The 10,719-nt window shown below is 37.8% G+C and overlaps 2 protein-coding genes across 15 annotated transcripts in view; one reads left to right on the forward strand and one right to left on the reverse strand.

Moving 5' to 3' along the window:
• The window catches only part of LOC135214883 (dystrophin-like), a 1,767,410-nt gene that overhangs the window by 327,418 nt on the left and 1,429,273 nt on the right, over positions 1-10,719 (forward strand). The window lies entirely within an intron of this gene.
• LOC135214526 (utrophin-like) overlaps positions 1-10,719 on the reverse strand; it is a 15,785-nt gene that overhangs the window by 2,603 nt on the left and 2,463 nt on the right. The gene's annotated exons all lie outside the window — the stretch shown is intronic.

The following is a 10,719-nucleotide window of genomic DNA, read 5'->3' on the forward strand; positions in this document are numbered from 1 at the left end:
ATAAATTGTCTTTCATCTAAATCCTAGCCTCTGACCATGCATAATTTTTCAGACAAAATTGGTTTATAAAGTAAAAATTTCAATGTCAAGGTAACTTGATCAACACTACAACACATAAAAAAAAATTAGTCTGTTTCATTTTACATTATAGTCTTTGTTTAAAACTTTGTGTAAAAAAACCAACTCCCGGCCTTTTGATTCCCAGTCTGTTTCTGAGTTTTGGAGTGTACCATTAAGTAAACCACAGATATCTTCTATTACACTGATATCATTTTGCCTTATGATGCATGCCACCAGGAACAAGGAGTAAGAGGAGAAATGACTGAAAACTCAAACTTGTATGTCAAATACATATAGGGCCACAGAATTGTGTGATTATCATTAAAATTGCTTTAGTTTTATATGTACTGGGTAGCCCTAAAATGAAATAAAAAACCCATAAAAAAACACACCGAGTAGCACAAAAAAAATGAAAAAAACAAAAACCATAAAAAACAATATTTCATGGTTTAAACCAAAAAAAACCATGGTTTAAACAAAAAACCAAGGTTTTTGGGTTTTTTAAAAAAAAACCCATTGGTTTTTACCAACCCTGGCTCAAACCATGAATTACTGCTGTTCATTTATTTTAGTCGATAAACTGGTACCAATATCAGGAAGAAACACTTAAATCATTATAAATGATAGTACTGATTGCTGTCAAATTCGCTACATAAAAAACATAAAATCGAACTACAAATGTCTTTTACTATCCAATTCGCTCTACCTCGGAATTAATATATTTACATATACGTTAACCGAAGGGGAATTTTTCTAGTTGATAATAATTTCGTCCTCTCGTGGGTTCGAACCCAGCGGGCAGAGGAGAAATCAGGACTTCAGTGATGTTAGCGACTGGGCCAACAAGTGAGGATATTAAAGGACATTTGTAGCTTGATGTATGTATATGAATCACGGTGATGTGATAAAAAATTCATAAAAACATAAATACAACAGAGTATCCATGGGGCTGGAGAGCCCAGTTATTCAGTCACTGATTTCCTTCTAACCATTGCGCACATATAAAAGTCAAATACACGCTTTCAGTAATAAACTAGTCTCGGACTTGCTCAGAATGAACCGGGTGTTTTGTTTGTTTGTATGGTGTGTTTACGTTGCATGGAACCAGTTGTTATTCAGCAACAGAACCAATGGCTTTATGTTACTTCGAACCACGTCGAGAGTGAACTTATATCACCAGAAATACACGTCTCTCACCCGTCAGTGGAGTGTCCGAGAATCGAACTCGCGGCCACCGAGGTGGCACGCCACACTATACCCACCACGCCACTAAGGCGTTTGGATTGAACCAGGCGGCACAGGAAGGAAGTCCTAAATATAATTTAAATCATTACTAAAAATTACGATAAAAATAAAAGAATTTGTTGCCTGTGCTTTCCCCGACGAGTTATAACGAAGACCAACTATAGTAGATTCACATCAACTATGCATTTGATGTCTAGGCCCGTCCCTTATGACGCTCCTGATTGGCTGTTGATAAGCCAATCACTGGGCTGGAAACTCTCAGTCTCTCTCGAGAGAGTTCACATGGTCAGGGTGTATGTTCCACCTCTCTTGAGGTATACGTTTGAAAGACGTATCCCTCAGGAGCGATGGAACATAGATCCTGCCTATATGAACTCTCGAGAGAGACAGAGAGTTTCCAGTCCTGTGATTGGCTTATCAACAGCCAATCAGGAGAGTCACCGTAAGGGACTGGCCTAGATATCAAATGCACAGCTGATGTGAATCTACTATAGTAACCATTCTTCAGGGTGCATTGGGTAACAATAAAAAATAAGTCACTGTAACCATATTCTTTACAATACAGTTCCAAATTAGAGAGTGTAAATTTTGCATCCATTTTCTTTCGTTTACAACAAAATTTTCACATCAGTATCATGTAAACAATACCTTCTTCTCAAGGGGAGGCAGATAATGTACTTCTTTTATTAATTAAAACAGCGTGGACGCTCCTTCTGAATGGAATGCTCGTCTTTTTTCTTCTTTTTTCTTTTTTTTTCAGCTATAATCTACAGGGTGTCCATTAAGTCCCAGTACCATTACAAGTATCTATTACTCAGAAACCATATAACATAGAGTAATGCAGTTTTTTGTAGAATGTTCTACATTTCCTAAAGGTCACATTCAGAGCACTTCATTCTACGAAAAACTGCATTCCTATATGTTGTATGATTTTTATGCAATGAATATTTGTAATGGTACTTGGACTTTTTGGACACCTGTATAAGCGATACACATAATCTATTGCGGACTATCATCTTAAAATAAGTGAAGTAATAAAAGTAAAAGCAGCAATTATGTGTCCTAGAAAGATAAAGATCCCAGTTCCAGAAAATACAAGTACAATGACTCAGTCTAGCCTATTGCCAGATAAAATTAAAAAATTGGAAATAAAATAAATTTCCTCTGTAGTGACAGAGTCAGTGGTTAGCTACACCGACCGCAATGAAGACAATCAGAGGGCAAAAATAAACCAAATGAAAAAGATGTCTGAGCGCTATCACATAAGACGGGATCAAGATAAGTGTGCGATATTAATCTGGCCACATAATTAATATGCTCATTCAGCAGCTACATGAACTGCCAAGGAAATTAAAACGAATAGATAACAAAATATAAAAAGCTTGATTAAGAAATCATGTGAATTCTTCCGACAGCTTCACCGATGTGATTTAGATTCACCATAAGTGATGAGAGTGACGCTATATCTCCACAGTTTCTGGGAGTAACACGCCTTTCACTCAGGATACACCAGGCCAAGATCATCACAAGCTTGCCGGCGTTGATCAACCACCATGAAGTCATATAGTACGTAACGAGGGTTGCTAGCCAATTTTAAAAATCGGCGGATAGAAAAAGTCTCTCTCTCTCTCTCCCTTCCTCTCTCTCTATCTCTCTCTCTCTCTCTCTCTTCTCTCTCTCTCTCTCTCTTTGGTTAACGCAGAGAACTGCCGTCCTTTAGTTTTTCCTTAAACCCCAAAAAGAAAATGGGTCGAGTTAGGAGCGGGAATCTTTGAGCCGACCTGCAACGCAAGTCACCTCCACCAAGATACAAAGGATAAGAGGAACATTATTCTTTATGATGGATAATCAATGCATTGTTCTAGTGGGTCCACAATAATAAGAATGTCAAAAGTTCGTATATAATTACAAACGCCTTATAAAAGATTTCATCAAACCATTCCCCGAGTTCATCATCAGTCCAAAATGATTTGAGGACTGAGGATGAACCCAGAGAAGGGGTTCGAAAGCTTTTATAAAAGTGTTTGTAAATTATACACGAACTTTTAACATTTTTATCATTGTGGACTCCTTAAAACATTATAAATACTCTCGTGATGAGAGTTTTTCCCAAAATCAATAAATTCCTAGAATAATAAAGAAAACAGGATTTTCACTAAAGAAAGCTTCCTTTTTCCCCTTCGTCTTTGTTTCTTTCTCGCTGTCTTTAATCTATTCCTTGTTGTATATGCAGCACAAAGACGCAGATGAAACAATATAATTTAAGTGTTAAATCTTTGGCTTTTATGTTTATGAACAAGCAATCAGAAGTTTTTAAGCAAACACATAAATTAATGACACTGATTTACAGGCTCAGGTTATACTGTCATATCTCAAGGTTAGCATACATTGATAAGAGACTCAAACTGAAATAGGGGATAAAGAAATTTATGCGAAAACTTCTTTCTCACAGTTATCCCTACATTAAGGGGTCGGTTGACTGATGCGCCTTCTCCACTGCTTCCCTTACAACATCAAGCATGCTTTATTGCTTGGCAAAGGGTTTTTTACGACTGCATGCCCTTGCTGTCATTAACCACAGTTAGCGGTGGGCCTAGCTTTTGACTAAAAAGTCCACCTGCAAGACATCAGTTTCCACAGTTATTGGCAGTGGGCTTAGCCTTTTATTAAGGAGTAAGAGTGCAAGGCAGCAGTTTCCACAGTTATTGGCAGTGGGCTTAGCCTTTTACTAAGGAGTAAGAGTGCAAGGCAGCAGTTTCTACAATTACTGGCGGTGGGCCTAGCTTTTTACTAAAAAGTAAGACTGCAAGGCAGCAGTTTCTACAATTACTGGCGGTGGGCCTAGTCTTTTACTAGAAGACTGCAAAAAGCAGCAGTCTACAATTACTGGACGCAAGGCGCAGTTCTACCAATTACTGGCGGGGGGCCTAGTCTTTTACTAAAAAGTAAGACTGCATGGCAGCAGTTTCTACAATTACTGGCGGTGGGCCTAGTCTTTTACTAAAAAGTAAGACTGCAAGGCAGCAGTTTCTACAATTACTGGCGGTGGGCCTAGCCTTTTACTAAGAAGTACGACTGCAAGGCAGCAGCTGTCCTTTTAGTCGCCTTTTACGACACGCAGGACCTAAGGTGGTGTTATTCTTACACTCCTACCACAGAGTAATATTTATGCTATAACAATATTCGCAGTTATTAAGGTCATTTAAAATTTGTATTTTCAATATTTGTGTGGTAAGGTCCAGAAACACAATGGACAGAGTTAAGTAATAAATTATTAAGACAATAAACAAATATCTTGACTGGTAGCTGCAAAATGCTAATAATCCTCCTGGCTTACAAAAAGTTATGGCCGATTTGATAAATATTGATTAGCTGCCCAGAGTCACATTGCTAAAGCCTGACTGGGATGTAGACGAGACAAAGATGGCTAATAATTATTCTGCCATACATGCATGAAACACTCTCTCTCTCTCTCTCTCTCTCTCTCTCTCTCTCTCTCTCTCTCTCTCTCTCTCTCTCTCTCTCTCTCTCTCTCTCTCCGGGACATAAAGCCGTTTTAAACCGGGATTTCAACGAAGATACAGCTCTGTTGCGTCATAAAAGAGCCGTTCGAGTGATGCATATTCCTAATAATTGCTCTATGTACCCATCCCATTGAGAAATGACATTATTATTTTTCTTTTGCCATAGAATTTCTAATCATAACTGTACGGTGCTAAATAACTGGACCTGGCCATCTCAAGGTCTTGAGATAGTTTTCTAAAAACTTGGGGCTGTGTGTTATCCGCTAGGGCCTTTGGGCGGAATGGGACTACAGAACAACAAAAGGCACAAACGTACCTATTTTTAACATAAATATAATGAATGAACTGAAAAGACTTGTAGGATCGACGTTGATAAACATCTGGAAGCTTTTTATGATTCTCCTCCTCTCTACCCAGAAAATTATGGATTACAGTCACGTAAAACCTGAGAAAGGCCTTTCTTTCAAAGCCCTTTTTCATGATGTCAATGATATTAACTTCATTCATGCTTTTTATAGTCACTAATAAGATTTTATTCTCTGACGGACGTTTTTGTGCGGCTCCTAAGCTATTTTCTTTGAAACATTATCATACGTCTGCGTACACTATTTCTACGGAGTACAGAAGACTTAGCTAATGATATAAAGTTTAATTTTTTTAATGTAACACTTACTTTGAGTAATGTGTATCGATGATAAATGTTTGCCATTTCAATTGTTATATATACTTCACATCATCATGCTATCTCTATAAGACATATATAAAAGTACACGGGTTAACATTAAATCATTCTTGTCAATTTTACTACGAACGATGATATAACAATTATTGTACATGATGAACATTGTCCTAATGTAAGAATTTGTTTTCGTCTAAAATGAAAAATTTTAGGTTACTTTCATTTTAATGCATCTATTATTCGTTCAGAGGTATATTTAAATCCACGGTTGCTTCCTTCGTGCTTTACTACCTTTCCATTATTCACCGAAAATTCATTAGACAAGACCTATCAAACATTAACTTTGCAGATGATTCATTCTTGGGTCATTTCAATTATCTTTACATATTCAACAGGAATACCAAACGGGATCAAGGCCTTCCATATTGTTGGTCTGTATACACGCATATGACTTAGCGTATTGATCAATAGCCTTCCGAAAGAAATTTCCAACACAAACATTCGATCTTGCCTCTTCATGAGCCAGCATATTGATAGTTTCTGTGATATTAATCCCCCGAAAAATGTGAATTTATTCATAGGTACACTTGGGTCTTCTCCCGTTTTCTGGTATGTTAAAATCATTCGCCTAAACGTGTCTTTCATCTTCTTTCAGATATGAATGACTCAACCATCCTTTTGACAGGTATCTTCCTCTTCCTTTCACCCACAGGTATCATTAATAATTCTGTGGGCTACCAAACACCAATGCCACTCCCTGAATACATGCAGTGTCAACACCATCTGCCTGTTTGTCCAAGTATTCGCGATCTTAATCTCCTCCCTAAATTTTATCTATAGGTAATTTTTACTTCTGTCTATCCCTTATTGCATCACATGTCCCTCCCAATATCAGCCTCTGCCAACGCGGAATCAGAGGAATTTATTTCTGGCGATAGAAATTCATTTTTCGATGTTGTTCGGATCCCACAATAAGCTGTCAGTCCAGTTGCTAAGTAACCAACTGGTTCCTAGCCACGTCAAAATATCCAATCCTTCGGGCCAGCCCTAGGAGAGCTTTTAATCAGCTCAGTGGTCTGGTAAAACTAAGATATAGTTCACTTTTAGTTCCGATATCAGATGTCTCCGTCTTGTTACTCCTTAGATGTGGTTTCTGGAATTAGTCTGTTTCACTTTGAATTACATGTCTTGGTTTTTCAACAGTAAACCGTTTCACTTAATAAGGATGGCTCCAGAGAAAAGTCAACTATCAAATCCATGTTCTAACTGCCGAATCATGGATGGGCCCACTGTGCAAATAACTTACACAAAATTTACTTCTTCATTCATTCATTCAAATGCTTCACAGCAGCGCACCGAATCCCCGACACACTTTGTATCCACACTTCTTTCACAACATACTTCCAGCCCTTGCAAGGTCTTCTCTCGTCCTTCTTCACAATACTTCATATTTGTATACCCTTTTTCTTTCACCTTCACTTAACTTTTACCATTTCTTTTATTTATCTCTACGTTTCTCACCATTTCAGTTTTTACAACTCACATATTAGAACCACAGGTCATGTTAACAGCTTCCACTTTTATTTTCTTTCATTTACACTCGACATCCACATTTCTCTCCATAGAAGTAAGTTGGCTCAATAATCTTCCATGCGTTTCCAAAACTTAGCTTACATGAGACTTACAGTCTCTTTCTTATTAATTGCATATACCCAGCCATTCTTAATTATTCTATGACTCGGCTCTTCTCTCAACAAAACATCATCCTAATTATTCAATTGCAAATGCTTACAGGACTCGCGCAATTCCAGTCTTCTACCATCCATATCAATTATTCCATCTTACTGGTTTCCACTGAACTCCCAATTCTTCTTACTAAAATCTTCTCTAAACATTCGCCTTTGCATACACTGTGTCAACCATTCCGCAATCCAGTCACAACTCGTTATTCCTCAACTTTTCTCCGTCATCATCTATTCTTTCTCTGACTCAGGCAACACTTCATCATTAAACATTTTAAACGTCCATAGATACATAACATGCCCGTTTTTTTTTTTTTCTTTTTTTATAGCTACCAAAAATGCCCTCTTAACTTCTCGAATTCTTTACGCTATTTTGGATACGCCTGTCACCACAAAGTCTTGGATCTCAAGGTTTGAAGTGACCAAAAAAGCGCGAACTCGAGAGGTTAAGAAGGGCATTGTGGTCTATTACCACTTATATATGTATCTGGTAAAAAGTTACCTATATACATATATATATATATATAGATATATATATATATTTATATATAATAAATATTAATATATTATATATATTATATATAACATATATAATATATAATATATAATATATAAATATATATGTTGTTACATTTATTGACCGTCTCGTCTCCCCAGCATTTATTTAATCTATTTTATTTGTTTGTAAAACAGTACCCATATTCCCCAATTATCAGCTGATTTTAGGCAGGAACCCAAAGCACAACCAGCCAGAGATAGAAATTTTCCTGTTAGAAGGGGGGAAATAAAGACTTCTCAGCCTTAAGGACGTATCCCAAAGGGAAGTGTGTAGGTAGCCAGGTACTTATTAGGCCTACGCTGTGAACCCTCTGGCTTGCTGTATGTTCTGTTTTCAGGATGCCCTGCTCTTGGGGGGTTGGGGTTAAGCTGAACCCATTCCCCATGAAACACACCTGGCTTCGCTCTCAGATCAGCTCCTTTCGTGACCTCGCGGATGTCCCAGCCACCGGCCTTCCATTTTAGGCCTAACAAGGAGTTACTGGCGCGCCCAGACCTGAGACAATGCCGACGCCACATTTTTACAAAGGTCCACTGATCATGGCATCCAGGTACATCTTGTGAAACAGCATATTGCCAGTTCCTTACTTCCTAGTGTCGTATTTACTCCCCATTTTCAAAATTCAAACTTCTAACTCAAATGAACATCCCTTTGTTCCTCTCACTGCCTTGTGGCCGCATGCTTCCCTTGTGTGATCGTCCCAGACAAATGAAGTCATTGCATACCTCAGTTAAACACTAGAGTCCTTTTCCCCAGTGTTAGAGAAACTGAATAATCGTAACTTGTGCAAGAAGTCCTTTTTTTTTATCTTGTCTAATCTGGGATCTTTTCCAAGATTCCCTGAGTCACGTGTCCAAGTCTTCGCTCCCGCAAGTGATGCTTTACCGCAAGACATATGAACAATTTTGAAAGCCAGCTTTTACGGGAACCTCAATTTTAGCCAGCTATCCCCTTGTGAGAGATAATATTGGTCCCCACTGTGGACAAGTTGCATTTACTCTTTCCCAGGCTATTAAGCAGCCTCCTGTAAATAAAGTATGTAAAGTAATTAGCTGAGTTTTCTGGCGACTTTTCCTTTTCCTAGAGTAAATTAACCCTGTAACTCCTTTTAAGGTAAGTTCAAGTAATTTATTCTGCATTTTCCCTCAACTATTTTCGTTACGCATTTGAGCCCCTTCAGCCAGGGCTAAAACGTAACAATGTATATGCATATTATATACATATAACATAAATATAGACGTATTCAGATATAGACAGATACAGACATTATATTTGTGTGTATATTAATTTATATGTATATATACATATATATATATAATAGCGAATACCACAGGAAATGATAGGCAGAAATCCAAGCGCTTTCGTCTTTAGTAAAGACGAAAGCGCTTGGATTTCTGCCTATCATTTTTCTGTTGTATTCACTTATTTAATGAAGTCGCGTGTATCTACTGTGATTTTTAAGCATATATATATATATATCATATATATATATAATTATATATATATATATATATATATATATAGTATATATATACATATATATATATATATATATATATATATATATATATATATATATATATATATATATAGTATATATATATATATTTTAGGCCTAGGGTTTCTTAAGGGGTAAGTTATATATTTGCCAATATGTTCGCTGTGACCTATTGGAATGCCGAAGCAACGACCCGAGAAAAGCTGACGAATGATTTCTGTGGGTGGCGTGATATTAAAACTGCATAGTAGATGAGTCGAGTTCATGAACTCTTTTTTCAAAGTGCCTTTGGGAACTGTTGTAGCCAGTATATGAGGCGCTAACGAAATGTGCATTCTTATGTGCGTGTGCGCCTCTTCCTTTTAAAATGTATCATAACCCAAGTCTATGGTGGATTTGGATAGAGATGTCTTTGGAAGAAAGGCAGGATGCCGAGGGTGCTCTCCGAAAGTGTTTTATGATAAGTGTGTGAAATATTCCGGCTGCTTGGACGGTTCTGGCAAGGAACCATGTGGGGGGACCAAGGTAGTCCCGATGGAAGGATAGACATTTGGTGTGACTAATTACATTTTAGACATTTTGTTATTGGGGGTTTTAACTGAATTAAGTTAGTCTGTGAGACCTAATTGATTTACTGTCTTTTATTGTTAAATAAACGTATTTTTTATAATGCAACTCTCTCATTTTGATTACCTGACAGAATGGAGAGAGAGAGAGAGATAGAGAGAGAGAGAGAGAGAGAAGAGAGAGAGAGAGAGAAGTCGCGAGCCGCTGGTTGCTTGGGAGAGAGAGAGAGAGAGTGTTGTGTGTTTGCCTGACGCTCGGAGTTAACACGTTTACCAAATGAATAACGGAGAAGGTGCATTATCAGAGAGATTAAAGTAATTGAAGGAAACAAAGGTTTTACCTCAGAAGATCCCATAAGCCGAGCTTTGATATTAAAAGAAGCTAGATTGACCCTGCTGACCTGGAGATTAGGTTTCCTGCCCAACAGACTTTCGGTGTACCACACCCTTACCACAAGGGTGAATCCCATTGACGATCAGCTCAGGATATCAGAGCGACAAGAGGGGATTGGCAACTCTCAAGAAACCATAACAGCCATCGCATAAATGACAGCACAACGAGAAGAAGTTCCAGAAGACTTGCTGGGCCTTGACCCAGGCTAACATCCCAAACATCTCTTGAGAATGGGCCACAGAAGGGGCCTGAAAGTACTCGAGTGTGGAGTAAAACTAAATGTAAATACTTAGAAGTAAACAAGTTACAAATTGAATTTGTGGGTTTCTTTTTTCAATCTTCAGAAGAAAACTGAAAGAAGTTTTTGTGAGGTTCATATCCTCGTTCAGGTGGTGGCAGCTGGCAAAAAGCAGTATAACGTTTTTTTTATGCCTGGGTACGCTAATGATGAG

This window comes from Macrobrachium nipponense, chromosome 46, assembly GCF_015104395.2.
Source record: "Macrobrachium nipponense isolate FS-2020 chromosome 46, ASM1510439v2, whole genome shotgun sequence".
Classification (NCBI taxonomy): Eukaryota; Metazoa; Arthropoda; class Malacostraca; order Decapoda; family Palaemonidae; genus Macrobrachium; species Macrobrachium nipponense.